Raw genomic sequence first — 14748 nt, forward strand, 5'->3', positions numbered from 1 at the left:
TATAAAGTTTACCATTACACTTTCTGATATTGTGGTTTGTTGGCCGTCTTCTTGGTTCGCCTTTCTGGGAGCATTTAAGGAGTTATTGAACCCTGGCAATTCCGTTGGTGCAGGGCCTTGGAGCATGTTAAGGAGATATTAAATAATTACAAATATTAAAAAATCCGCCCAGGTCGCCTGGCATCTAGGCGGGAGCCTAGACCCTTTTTTTTTTAATTTTTTTTTTTTTTTCTGGGTTGGAGCAGATGGCACACAGTTCATTGTCATTAACACATAAATCATCAAAAACCCAGCAAGATGCAACCCCACGAGAACGAATCCCGCTAAGAACTGCGTTGTAATCCAAGTACGAGAAGCGGCTGATGAAGAGAGAAGAGTGACCAAAAAGAAGCCAAGAATGCCCAAAGAAGGCTTGAATTTCTTGAAAAACTGCAATTGGGTCTTTGTGTCTTCTGCGTCCTTTGGAGGTGAAGGTTTGCTATTATCCACTTCTTTGAGAAGTGAGGAGAAGTGGAGTTCAATTCTCCTGAGAAAGAAAGAGTAATGGCTCAAAGCAAATATTTTTCGAATTGGCGGTTTTCTTCTTAGACTGCATCACAGTTATTTGCCTTTTTTTTCGTGTGTGTGTGAATTATACCAAGAAAAATGAGATCGTTCAATCATTCAAAACGTTGCAAGTTTTTAAACAGCTGATGTTTGTGACATGTGAGAGAGAGAAAGGAGAAAGACGCAGAAAGAGACATTTACCCGGGAACAAAACAATATAAAATCTCAAACATCCAAATGAAAAACAACAAAGCCTCAACCATCCATGAACCCCAACTCCTGATTCTGAAAAACCAATAGCTTCTCCACAGCTGGTGTTTCTTCCTCTGTTATAAATACTATCAGAAATGGGCTGTTTAGGGTGCTACCTTTTGATTTTGTTTTGTATCATTCTTACTTGCTTTCCGTATAAAATAATTATGCATAGTTAAATATGAGTTTCTTTGCAAATAGTAAATTAAATAGTAATCAATCAATGTGTGTGCAAAAGTCAATTTGATGATGCCATTCCAAATTCATGAGCATGTAAATCACTATTTAGAAATACATTACTATCTTGACCCATAAGCTCAAAAGTCTCACATAGGCTGTAGGCCTCAGTCACCTAGTCCTTCTTAGAACTGACTTGAGAGAGATTGTGAGAATAATTTTAGGCTTAATTATTGATATAGTCGTATAGATATGACCCTCAAAACTCCGTTTTATTTTCAATCTCATTTTGCCTTCTAACATTCAATCTGTCTTTATTTAATCCTCCAAACTTGAATTTAGTGTCTTATTTTGCATTAACTCTTGTAAAAAATCTAATAAATATTCCAACGTGACATGAGTACAGTCCAAGATATATCAATAATTAAGCCCTAGATGTTACTTGTTTGAGAAACAAGAACAAAAAGTGGAGGATCAAAATGAGATTTTCTCACTATATATGATAAGGCCTAGCCATTGGGTCCCATATCGGAGGCAGATAAGTGTGCATTACCACACTAAATCGTTCGTGTTTTTGGAAGTCTTCATTTAACCGACTTTGGGCCATCAACAAAACAAAGTTAAACGTGTAATGAGTATGCTCAAGTGCAACAAAATTAATTATAATGATCTACAAAATCCATTAAACAAATAAAAAAACAATTGCTGTCATAATAATACAAACTGGGCCTGGAATTTGGACTGAAACCAATAGATCCAACCCATTAAAAAGTCTTAAACTAAAAGCATTACGTAGCCCAAACATATACTTTTTCAGAACAATTTTTTTTCCTGGAAAATGGAAAACAACAATTGGGCTTCATTAATATGCACAACCCATTTTACTGAAAGCAGCTACAAACATCATGAGCCTGAGCTCTATCAAATTTTCTGGTCCAAAGCCCTAACTTGTGCAGTTTCTTTTGTTTCAGCTGAACAAGCCCTTTGACTCTGAGCATTGCTCGGATGGACTTTCTTCATCACCCGAAACAAACAACCGCTAGGCTGACCAATTTCAGATTCAGCTCTGCCCAGCTTGGCTCGTTCTTCTTCTTGCTCCATCTTCAGCTTCTTCTTGTGGAGGCCTCTGAGCACATATGCTTCAGCAAAACCATAACCTACCGTCGACATGGCCTAAAATATATAGGTTTTTTTGGTGTTCAAGTGAAGCAAGAAATGGGGTTTTTTCTAATTTGATGTGGTTTGGGGCTTGAGAAGCATTTGGGTATTTATAAAGGTTTGGGTTGGCTTGGGGAGCAAGCAGACACGCTCTGCTTATGGCGGAAGGAAGCTAACGCGAAGTGACGAATATTGACCCTTTAGGTTTCTTTTTCGGTTGATCGTTGAATTTTATCTGTTTGTTTGGTGAGGCCTTTGGAATTTGAGGAGGCAAAGAAGTAATTGGATTCTTGGCGGTAGAGATATGACGTAGATGCGTGCGTGGTCAACTCCTTGGTAATTCCTGACAGTTGGATCGTGTGCCTAGTATAGCCGCGCGGCTATACTATTTATTAATAAAAAAAGAATATGCCTGCGCCCATTTCGCCTCGTGTCAAAAATAGTATAGCCAGGCGGCGATACTTTTTTTAGTACGACTCCCCGGTATAGCCGCTCGGCTATACCATAATTAAAAAAGGACAACCCGCTGGCCCCTAGCGACCGTTTCGCCACATGTCAAAAATAGTGTAGCCGCGCGGATATACTAATTTTTCATAATAAAAACCGTAGTATAGCCGGTCGGCTATACTATTTTTATTATAAGCCGCACGGCTATACTTGTTTTTACAAAAGCAGCCTGGGGACTGCACTCGCTTCGCCACGTGTCGAAAAAGCTATAGCCGACCGGCTATACTGTTTTTAAACGTAGTATAGCCGGTGGGCTATACGCTTTTTTAAATAACAGAGTATAGCCGCTCGGCTAGACGTATTATGAAAAATAAGACAACCCAGCTAAAAACAGTATAGCCGCGCGGCTACCCTTTTAAATAATAATAATAATAATAATAATAAGAAACCTTTTATTTTCCGGTAAACAAACTCATATTTAACTATGTAATTATTTTATACGGAAAGCAAGAATGATACAAAACAAAATCAAAAGGTGTCGCCCTAAACAGCCCATTTCTGATAGTATTGTTTAAGGTCAACAATTATATGGAACATCATCATATACCTTCCTTGATTCTTCATCACATAACAGAGCAAGCATTTATGTCGAACCTCTGGATACAGGGACTATTGAAACAAATTACTTAGAATCATGCAAAAATCAAATCTTAACACTCAAACCCAGGGCTAATTTGTATAACAGAAAATAGAAAGCAACCAAATGATGAAGAAGAAGATTATAAGATGCACATCAGAAAACTTAAAACAAAAACAGAAACAAAACAAAACAAAAGAAAGAATCAAGAATAAGATTGCAAAACTTCAATTCAGCTTAAAGAATGCTTTAATTAATAAACTGGGCGTGTATAGAACGACCTCAATTCGCAGTCCTCCATATATCGCCATAATAAGAAAAGATGGAAAAAACAGTTAACAAAAAGAATAATTAAAAAATAATCCAACTTTGCTGAGTATATCAAATACAAATAATCCAACTTTAACAAATAAAAGGTTAGTACTTGAATCCAAGTTATCTACTAGCTGCTAGTTCCTCCACCATGGGCATGCTGCGGTAATCTAGGAACTGGAGTCGGCCACCATGGGAGCTCAACTGGCCAATAGTCACCATTACCAACTGGACACTGCCTATCCTAGACCACTTTTTTGTATGAATGTTGCACTTGATAATATCTCCGTCCACACGCAGGTACAAAATATCCTCATTATATGGGTCAAAAGGCTGCATTTCGCACGTAAATGGACCATCCAGATACATTTTTGGGTCCAAGTGATATACCCTGTGGTTAGTTAAACACAATCTGCCAGCAGCTCCATCAACCATCCAATCATGATCTTGTTCTTTCAACTCCCAAACATACAGAGTATTGGTAGCCGCCTTAAAGTCACACATTCGCACACATCCTCCGAACATACCTAGGTACTCAACTACAAAACGTCCATTTAGAGGCTCCTCAAATACAGTAAAATGAAGTTTATGATCAATAATGCCATCACCATTACCACTACTACTACTTGTCGTGTTATTGTCGTTGAAGAGACCCAAACCAACAAAAAGGAGTTCTTCATCACTTGTCCAATATAACATCCCATTGTATGCGAAGGAGAGATCTTCAAGGTCATCAAAATCAAAGAATCGTGGGGAAGCCACAACTGATTCTCTTCATTCACCAGTCTCAGAAGAGAAGATCTCCACGCTTAATTTTAAGGAATCACATTCGTCATCATTTGCATATTCATCAGGAGGCAGAATTCTCACAATGTTGCACATACACTCAGTATTAAGCTGGACGTTATGCCCTTTCCAATCTTCTTTCTTAGAATTATAGTAGGGAATATCACAGATGAATCCCACTAGTACCCTATCGTGGCATCGACCTGGGGTGGGAGGAACAGCAACCCATTGCATGGTGTATGCATTGCAGATGTAGTAATTGCGTTGATAATCCTCAGTTGCACAGCACAAAACTAAGTCATTATACGTTGCTACCACAACTGGCTCTTTTCTCAAAGAGTGGAATCTCATTATTCGTTTGAACACTGGGGTTAGTAGCTTGGATGACCATGGCATTTTAGGAGGGAATTCCTCTCCTTTTTGACTTATTAGAGTGCATATCTTTGGAGTTTTCCTATAACCTTGGATATGTACAAAGCGGCCGATAAAATAAGGATCTGAGATGAGTGTGCGCCAACGCTTGCACACACACTGGCATTGAAACACAAATTTACTTGATGGAAGTCGGCAAAGGATTTCAACCAATGCCGTGTCAGGGAGATCATCAATTGATGATGGTCTTCTTTCTGCTGGTGATGATCTCTTCGATCTTTTTAACTCACTAGAGGTTGGCAATCCAAGAGATGACTGGGATCTTTTCCTTCCTTTGGTAGGAGTATCGCAATTAATCAACCTGAGCCATGCAATATATATTATACACATAATGTATGCCCTCTAAAAATATGCTGTGTGGAATTGACAAATTAAGGAAAAAAAAAATCAAACGGTCAAACTTGTTTAACCTTGTTTCTAGATATGGCGATGATGTTAGCTCATCAAGAACCAAGTACCAAGGGATATAGGAAGGTATAATGATTAACATGGTTTTCTTTCTTGATGCATCCCTGTTCACTAAAGTGATATACTATTTTCTCATCCTCTTCTGTTTTCGAAAAGTTTTAGCTGTTTTTTCAACAAAAATAAAGCTTCACCAAAAATACAACTGTGTTCAACAACTAGCTTCCGACAAAAAAACCTATATCTAAATGTTGGAAACCTGGGTCTGAAGAATTTTATAAATAAATGAGGCATCGATCAATATGAATGTTCGTAAAAATAATTATCCCCAGAAGCCATAGAAAACTGATAATTCTAATATGTTTTCAATTCTATAAATATAAATTGTGTAATTAGAAAGAAACCTGCATTGAATGTCCTCCTCGAATTGCTTTTGCTTAAGAAATCCAGATACAAGCTTCATGGAAGCCCCGCCGCATTCAATTTCCTGCTCAGAGCTCATAAGAGTATTGGAGGACAATGTTCTGTTCTTGTTGCTGAACTCTGATATCTTTGCAGATCCAGCAACACGTTTAGCATCACGAGATGTCTGAATTCCTGCAAGATTTCATATATCATCATAAAACAAGAGTCTAATTACCTTGGCCATCAAAATATCAATGTTTATGCGTACATACCATGGCCATAACAATTAAAGCATTATCAATCTAAGGAAAAAGCTCTTACTTTACTTTGTACATATGATTTTCAAGAGCAGCAGCAACTCATGTGATTATCAATAGCAGCAAAAAACATATTAGTTCCAAAGACTGTTGCTTTCTGACCATAACTAGCTAATTTCCAATAAGACCCATTAACACATGATCATTCTATCATGTTAACCACCAACTCTAATCACCAGTAACAAAATTACATAACGGTCATGAAACTAGATTCGAAAAAGGGATCTAAATGCCACAAATTGGAGAAATTAAAAAGTTCCTTACCATTGTCGGCAATTCTGTTCCGATTGAAGCTTGTGCAATCATTAAGGGTCGGTTTCAAGCATTGGCCGGCCGCCGGCTCAGGAGGAGTTGACTGCGTGGCCCAGAATTCATTGAGGAGGGGGTTTTCCGGTTCACCCATAAGAAAAGAAATAAAGAAAAAATACTGAGGGAAATAATATTGAGTTTGAAAGAAAAAAAAAACATTCTGGAGTTTCTCGCGGCTGGAAGGGGCTTTTATAGTGGAGGAGGTGCTGTTGGCTCCTTTTGTTTTGTGTTCCTTTTGGGAAACTGCTATTTTGCTTCTAGGATCGTTTCCCAAAATTGTAGCAGCTCAAAAGGCCCTTTTCCTTTGTGTTTCTCTAGGCTGGCGCATGCATTTGCCTTTCTGTTCAAACTGAACCATATATTTTGTTGTGTTCTACTAGTTCTGCATTTGGCTGTCTACTAGTTCTGCATTAGTTTTAAAATAATTTTTATAAAGTTTGTGTCCTTAATTTTCCCAAAAAATAATTTGGGGGCTCAATTCTCTCTATACTCTAGCATAAAAAATAAAAACTAAAATTGAAATGGTTATCATACGGGCCCTTAGAAAACAAGGTAGGAACTAATTGCATGAATTATCTAATGCTCCAAAATTACAGGATTTGAAGACCGAATTAACGATTTCCTCTTCCATCTCTTTCGTTTGTATGCCCTAATGGGTTCGACAAAGATGTCCTCATCGTACTTTTATTTGCATGTAATTTGTTTATTTTAATTTTAATATTGCTTTTTGTTTGTTTTATCTCAGGTAGCAGCAGCCTGGACGACATATGCATAGTATAGTGAAGGCAACTTCCAATTGAACATAATAGCCGAGTTGTCCTTTTAATTGTTTGCATACTGAATGCTTTTACTAAGTAGGATAATGGATATACAAATTTATAAATAAACCCAATCCTAGACATGTATTTATAAAAAAACCCAAGCACTATTTAAACATAGAAACACACCCAAAATCAACCCCAAAGTCAACTTTTTGGGTGTGTTTATAAATGGGTTTTGAGTGTGTGTAATGATGGGTTTTGGGTGTGTTTATAAAGTGTTTTGGGTGTTGGGTTTTTTTATAATTTCAACCTCCATTTTGGGTGTTTTAGTGAAACTCCTAATATGCGTTTATGCATATTGAATTCTGTTACTAACAGGCCCTAAGTTTTCCTGATTTCAGTAGGATTTCTAGTTTCCTAATTTATTTGGATTAGGATTTCTTTCCTAACATAAGTATTAATTTCCTTTCAATTTAAAGATATTTTATTGTAAATACTAAATACCCCTTCGTAATTCATTAGAGGAGACTTTGAGTTATTGAGGGGTGCATTCAATCCATATAAAACCTTCTGTAGACCTTTTTAAGGGGTGACTTTCATAAATTTTACAAATTTTTAATGACTTTTAAGTGACATACTTTCAGAGTTTTATATAGATTTTCATAAGCAGGAATCTATAATCTCACACAAGCACAAAACAAAACAACCCTCGATAATAGATAAACATCTAATAGACCCACAAACACCAGAAATAGAATCCAATAACCCATCTGGTTTTTATTTATAAGATTCTGTATTTCCTATACTACAATACAAAACAAGACAATGAATTCATGGGCAGGATCATCACTACGACTAGAAATTGGAAGAGATAATTCATGCCTCGTTATCATATCCATTTCATTAAAAAAGAATAATAATAAAAACTTGAGAATCTGTAACGATGATGCTTATGCCTTTATTTAGATATTGTGCTGAGATTTTATTTTTTTGAACAAGAATGTAATCCACAACCAAACTTGCATGGAACATAACAAATACCTATCAAAACCAGAGTACTTGGCCCCCACAAAAGTCACCATATCATACTTGTCTCAATTCTACATGAATTACGCATATTTATGTCAGAAGCTGACCATGGCAAACAACTAAAATGACACTAGAACATCAAGCAATGCCATCAGTTGAGAAATGAACTTTGGGTAGCCTAGCCACGTATTGTGCTGAGATTGACGAGGAATCAATTTCAAAACAAAAGAATTCAAATATAGAAAGAAATAACAAAAAGGAAAAGAGAGACAGAGAGAAGTAGCAATTCTAACTCACAGGAAAAATTCTATGAAACTCATCCTTAGCAACTTCAGGGCCATATTCAAGAGCTTTCATGTGAAACAGTATGTTCAAAAGCTCTCTTAGACATTTGGCCAGCTAAAAAGGAATCAATTTCTAATTTGTCCAGATTTCAGTAGGATTTCTACTTTTCCAGATTTCTAGTTTCCAAATTTATTGGGATTACGTGAGAAGCTATTGAAGAAGCACAGAAGCAAAAGAAGAAAGTGCTCTGTATATTTCCTAGATTTCTCTTCTTAATTAATTTTACAAGACCAAGCTTCAGTATTTACATAACAGCTAATCATATAACAATAAACCTACCTAGCTCGCTGACTCCAAGACTGATTAACAACCAAGCACAAGCATTAAGTTCCTTTTCACTCTAGGGCTCTTTATTATACCAAACGCACAGGAAAAATTATATGAAACTCACCCTTAGCAACTTCTGGGCTGTATTCAAGAGCTTTCATGTGGCACAGTATGTTCAAAAGCTCTCCTGGACATTTGGGCAGCTATAAAGGAATTTGTAACATTCATTATCTCCAATTTTGGAGCAGGATATGATTCCTGAAATTAGTTCCTAACTTGTTTTCTAATTTTTCCAGACTTCAGTAGGATTTCTAACTTCTTAATGAATCTTAGGAGACTAAGCTTCGGTATTTATAACTAGCTTTTACAGCTAATCATATAACAGTAAGCCTACCAAACTGGCTGACTCCAAGACCGATTAACAACCAAGCACAAGTATTAAGTTCCTTTTCACTCTAGGCTCTTTATTATGCCAAATACATTATAAAAAAACCACATGATCATAGCTAAGAGCACTATGCTTAAGATACATACCGTATCATTTATCATGGAAGCTCCTTAGCATATCCAATTTGTCTGAAAATCCATCAATTTGAGTTATTTTCCTCTCAATATCAAACACCTTTGCTTGCAAAGCCTCTATCTTTGATTCTCGAACAATGTTGGCCAACAAATCTGGACGGTCACGTCGGAAGTGACCGAACTTGTGTCTGTACTCAAGACGTTCGGATTTCACAAAACCCTAGTAATAAAATGGGGTTAAAATTCTACAAATTCTTAATTAAAATTTCCAAAAAAAAATTCAAATCTTACATGTTGTTCAAGTTCTGTGTCAAAATCAAAGTATGCCAAATCCCCAAAGTGGCCATTACTGATGACCATTCTTAGACTTGATTCGCTAGCTATGGCAAAAGTGTCATCCGTCTTCCATGTCATGGCTCCCAAATTGTCATTAGAGACAACAGCATAGAGACTTCAGACTAAGCCAGTGACACGGCTGGATGCTCTGCCAGTCTCGGCCTTACGTGCTTCTTGGCGGCAGTACAAAGCTGGTTCCTGAATCTGTAAAGCTGATGGCTGATTATAAAAAGCATTTTGTTGAAGTGGAAGTTGTTTCTGACGCAGCAATGGAAACGCTACAACGCGCATTCAACGATGCTATTGATAACATGATCCCCAAAATGCATAATCTTGCTGACATGTCTGACAAGTTGAACGATCTACAATTACACGAAACACGTAAGGCCAAGACTAACAGAGCATCCTGCCGTGTCACTGGCTTAGTCCTGAAGTCTCTATGCTGTTGTTTCTAATGGCAATTTGGGAGCCATGACATGGAAGACAGATGACACTTTCGTCATGGCTAGCGTATCAAGTCTTAGAAAGGTCATCATTAATGGCCACTCTGGGGATTTGGCACACTTTGATTTTGACAGAGAACTTGAACAACATGTAAGATTTGAATTTTTTTTTGGAAATTTTAATTAAGAATTTGTAGGATTTTAACCTCATTTTATTACTAGGGTTTTGTGAAATCCGAATGTGCTGAGTACGGACACAAGTTCGGTCACTTCAGACGTGACCGTCCAGATTTGTTGGCCAACATTGTTCGAGAATCAAAGATAGAGGCTCTGCAAGCAAAGGTGTTTGATATTGAGAGTAAAATAACTCACATTGATGGATTTTCAGACAAATTGGATGGTATGCTAAGGAGCTTCCATGATAAATGATACGCTATGTATCGTAAGGCCGAGACTCGCAGAGCATCCAGCCGTGTCACTGGCTTAGTCCGACATGCCGACACCGCCGGCGGGTGTTGAGCAATTTTCCAGCGATCAAAAAACTCCAAACCGCCGGCCAATAATCATACCTACAAATCAAGCACATCAAGGGGAGTAACTTTATACCTTAGCGCGAAGATCAATTCCACCGTTAAAGCCCTCGAAGGAACAATTTTGTCTTTGAAAAACCTAGAAAGTTTTGGGTTTGGAATAGACAATTTCTACTTTAAATTGGGTCGGATCTTCGAGGGAAAACACATAGGGGAGGTAAGGGAGTGTTTTGGGATTAATTTGGGGGCTGGTGGTGGCCGGAAAAGCTGTCGAAATTTCTGGTTTCGAAACAGCCGAAATGGCTCTGTTTTTGGCTCAATTTTGGCTCGAATTTTGGGTTTAATTCCTTGGATTTGGGGGCTGGAAATTGGTATGGATGTGAATAGTGGAGAGAGATGAAGAGTTTGCAAGTTGTGGCGTCGGAATTGGTGGCTGGACGGAGGAGAAATCTCGGTTTGAAGTTGGCTGTTCGTGCTGCCACAAAGAGATGAAAAATCTGGGTTTTTAAAAACTGAACTTCGAAATATTTATGGTTATGCCACTGAGCTTCCGTAGATCATAACTTCTTCGTTATAACTCCGATTTGAGCCAACTATTTGTCTACGGACTCATCTCGACGTGTTTTGTGCAACATTACAATTGAAATTCCCAAATTCCTTCCCAAACAATGAAACGACCTGACCCAAATTCCACTTTAATCCGGTCGAACCTTAAACCGACACGGTGGGTGTAGGTGATAAATGACCAAAATGTCCCAAAACAATAACACAAATACTAAGGCCCTAACTCGTGGTGCACGATAATCAGAGCCTACGCACTTCTCATCGAGGATCAAGCCACACAAGTTTTTCCTCTGCCTCGATCTGCAACTAGTTTGTTTCATCAGTAAACCTAGCTCTAAGGTGGCATTCCCTGAGTATCCGGACTCCGCTTTAAGATCCACAAATACTATACGATCCCGAATTACCAGATCAACATACCGAACATGACTACGGTCCAACGGTTCAAACTGAACCCGGAAATCACACACTGCGCGAGATCCGTTCGGGGTTCAAACGTTATCCGAATTAAGATTCGCGAAATCCTACGCGCTCGTGAGGACTAAGGGATTATTCTAGGACTGATTGTGGTCCCCACCCTGCTGTCCACGCGCCGCCACACGCGCCGGCAGCGCGTGATGCCTAAAGTGATAACGCTTCGCCGGAAAAACTCCGAATCACGGCTCAAGGTTCCTACCCTAGGTGTAACACCCTATTTGGAGCCACTTTTGTTCTTGGACCTACCCCAAAAACTGGCCGGAAGTGGCCGGAATCGCACCCTCAAAACCGGCTGAAACCTAACTTGGAAATCGAAGTGTTTACGCTTGGAATTCCTGAAATCCTATCCAACCAGCAGCTAGAGCATGGAAAATAGCTAGAAAACCATACCTCACTCGTCCGATTTGGTGGCCGGACGACGGAGAACGAAAGCTTGGAAATTCTGCCAAAACCGGCAACTTCCTTCGAGTTTTCCGGCGGTTTCGCTGCGGCTAACGTCGGAGCTGGGCTGGGTTAGGTAGAGGACATCGATACGAAAATTTTGCAACAAATTTCACTCAAAACGGATACCGGATGGCGACGAAATCATCACTTGAAGGTGAGTGTGCGCGGAGAGAGAGAGAGAACCAGAAATCTGGTTTCTCTCGCGAGGAGGAAGAAGAAATAGACCCGGGTACTGTAGCATTACTGTAGCACCGACAAATTTTGAAATTCCCAAAACGTCCTTTTTGTTTCTAGACATTTCCTCCTTCGTTACAACTCATAATCGAGCGTGCACGCATGTCTAACTCGTTTCGTCGCGCTTCACGCAACAGTATAACTGAAATCCTCAAATTCTTTTCCGGTCAAAAAGTCAACTTTTAAACTATTAAAATATTCTAGGGATATGGTGGTCTTTTATTAGAATAAATTAATAATTAAATATTAATTAAAGACCGGGTTGTTACAAACAAAAAGTCAACTTTTAAACCATTAAAATATTTTCAGGGTAAAATTGTCTTTTACTTGAATAAATTAATAATTAAATATTAATTTAGGATCGGGTTATTACAATCGGCCACTTTGGGGATTTAGCATACTTTGATTTTGACAGAGAACTTGAACAACATGTAAGATTTTATTTTATTTATTTTGGAAATTTTAATTAAAAATTTGTAGGATTTAGGGTTTTGTGAAATCCGAACGTGCTTAGTACAGATACAAGTTCGGTCACTTCCAAGGTGATCGTCCAGATTTGTTGGCCAACATTGTTCGAGAATCAAAGATAGAGGCTCTGCAAGCAAAGGTGTTTGATATTGAGAGTAAAATAACTCAAATTGATGGTTGGATTGATGGATTTTCAGACAAATTCTTGAAGTTTAGGGTTCACCAAACTCTCCGCTATTTAGGGTTTTTGAATTTTTAGCTGAAAAATGTCTTTTTTAATGTTATTTAGATTTGTTTTTAAGAACCTACGAGAATCTCAAATTGGAAAAATTGGAGCTCTGTTTTAGCTCTTCCTATATATCAAAGAGGTATATACTCTCGCCCTCGACAATTGGTCTTTTTTTTTTTTGGTAGACTATTAACCATTTATTCTTTGAATGCCAGTTTACAGTTCACATATGGAGGTGTACCTCAATAATCCCTACGCCTACCCAGCAAAATTTTGATGGTATAGAATGGCTAGCTGCTCTCCCTCGCACAAAGGATAAGGATGGCCCAAATATTCTTTCCAAAGCCCTTATTCTCTGTTGGCAAATTTGGGAGGCTCGGAACAATTGTGTGTTTAAAGACATTGCCCCTCATCCGGTTAGAGCCCTTAATGTTGCTGATCATATTGGACTAGACTATTGGAAAATCAATTCCACTCCTCCTCAGAAGTCCAAAGGTGAGCTTGCCATTAAATGGAAACCACCACCCCTCGATTGGATTAAATTGAACTTTGATGGCTCGGTGTGTGGTAACCTAGCTGCCACTGGTTTTGTTATCTGGGACTGGAATGGTAACGTTCGGCTCACGGGAGCTAAGAATTCGGGTCAGATTTCGATAAATGTTGTGAATGTATGGCGCTTCGTGATGGTCTCGCCCATGCAATCCATAATGGTTGGCGCAAAGTTTTAGCTGAAGGAGATTCCAAACTCATTATTGACTGTATCAACAACAAAGTTTTAGTTCCTTGGAGTATTCATCTCCTGGTACAAGATATAAGGCTGTTAAGTTCTTACTGTGAAGAGATTTCCTTCCAGCATGTCTTCCGGGAAGCTAACTTCATTGCTGATGCTTTAGCTAATTTAGGCCATTCTATGAACCCTTCCCACCTATGGGAGCGAGGGCTTCCTTTAGGTTGCTCTCCTCTGTTTTATTTTGATTTAGTAAGACATGCGTGCCCTCGTGGCTTCCGTTTGTAAGGTTTCCCTTTTTTCCATTAAAAAAAAATTTGGTCTTTTTTTTTTTGGGCAATTTACAATTAAGAACTTTAATAATAATAAATTTTAGAATCAAGAAAGATAAAATGAGTTGGCTAATTGAAATCTCAAAAGTTTTTATACATTCATTGAGGTTCATTTGTTATTTACAAAAGTTTCTATGTATGAAATCATCAAATTTTGGATGAAGAATCAATGCAAGTGGGTTTTGTTAAAACAAATTGAAATCTCAAAAGGGGTGTTCATGTAATTTTAGAAACCTCGCAGGGGTTTGTGAAAACACTAAAAACCTCATGGGCGTGTTTATGTAAATAACTCTTTAATGAATGATTTCATTTCTTAATATTTTCATGGGTTTTTAGGTCTAATGGTCCCTAAATTTTGACCCGATTCGCATTTTGGTCCCTCAGTTTCCAAAATCATTCTCGTGGTCCTTTAACTTCACTTTCGTTAGGACAAATGGTCATGCCGTCAATTTTGTTATCTTTTTTGTTAAATGTGAGGGTAAAATGGTATATTTGTATTATTTTTAATTTCCACCATGTGAATATTCCTTTCACCCAAAAAATAAAAAATGAAAAACTTTCTTCCTATCCTCGTCATCGCAAGGAGGGTGGATATGGTGTGGGTTGGGGGAGCACCATCAATTGTTGTCGAGATGGTGGGTTGGGTGGAGGTTGTCCATAGCTTTGTTGGAATATTCATATGGTGGAAATTAAAAATAATACAAAAAAAATATTTTGTCCTTGAATTTAACATAAAAAGTTAACAAAAATGACGGCGTGACCATTTGTTCTAACAAAACTAAAGTTGAAGGACCATGTGAACAATTTTGGAAATTGAGGAACCAAAATGCGAATTATATGAAAATTCAGAGACCATGAAC

General features: G+C 38.1%; 1 pseudogene across 1 annotated transcript; it reads right to left on the minus strand.

The window, feature by feature from the left end:
• Nucleotides 1-3448: 3448 nt before the first annotated feature.
• On the minus strand, nt 3449-12096 carry LOC103332966 (uncharacterized; annotated as a pseudogene). Its single transcript, XR_016124203.1, has 5 exons — nt 11845-12096; nt 9120-9327; nt 6139-6229; nt 5557-5749; nt 3449-5048 (listed from the first exon to the last, which is right to left on the minus strand). The product of XR_016124203.1 is annotated as an uncharacterized LOC103332966 (transcript).
• Nucleotides 12097-14748: the final 2652 nt, after the last annotated feature.

Source organism: Prunus mume, linkage group LG2 (genome assembly GCF_029339155.1).
Source record: "Prunus mume cultivar Tortuosa linkage group LG2, ASM2933915v1, whole genome shotgun sequence".
NCBI classification, from domain to species: domain Eukaryota; kingdom Viridiplantae; phylum Streptophyta; class Magnoliopsida; order Rosales; family Rosaceae; genus Prunus; species Prunus mume.